The sequence below is a fragment of the Chiloscyllium punctatum genome, unplaced genomic scaffold, assembly GCF_047496795.1.
Source record: "Chiloscyllium punctatum isolate Juve2018m unplaced genomic scaffold, sChiPun1.3 scaffold_459, whole genome shotgun sequence".
NCBI lineage: Eukaryota > Metazoa > Chordata > Chondrichthyes > Orectolobiformes > Hemiscylliidae > Chiloscyllium > Chiloscyllium punctatum.
In genome coordinates, this window is record NW_027310193.1 from 32,501 (window position 1) to 33,145 (window position 645).

The following is a 645-nucleotide window of genomic DNA, read 5'->3' on the forward strand; positions in this document are numbered from 1 at the left end:
GCCTGCAGGTCCCGAGCCGCCTTTATTTTTAATTTTCTGTTACGAGTATCGTGTGCCCCAAACCTGCGTGATAAGCACCGCAGGGCGGCAGAGCCATCGCGCTTGGCCGGGTGGCAGAGGAGGACCAGACTATTCACAGATAGCGGCCCAACGACTCCCAGAGCCGGTGGTGCGGCACGCGAGGTCTGCTCTCATCACAAGTGGCTTTAGGGAGTGCTAAGGCAAGGTTCTGCGGCCTCCACCCTCATCGCAACACCCAGGGTTAGCCAACTCCTCATGTCGTCGAGAGACCTCCGCACAGGCCTCTGACTTAACTCTCAGAATGTACGGAAAGAGCCGTGTAAGCCTTTCAAAAGATTCGACCACGTGCCGAAAACTTTAGACTTCCGTGAGCTCTCCGGCTTGCACCGGGACCCCTTTCGCCTGCAGGTCCCGAGCCGCCTTTATTTTTAATTTGCTGTTACGAGTATCGTGTGCCCCAAACCTGCGTGATAAGCACCGCAGGGCGGCAGAGCCATCGCGATTGGCCGGGTGGCAGAGGAGGACCAGACTATTCACAGATAGCGGCCCAACGACTCCCAGAGCCGGTCGTGCGGCGCGCGAGGTCTGCTCTCTTCACAAGAGGCTTTATTAGGGAGTGCTAAG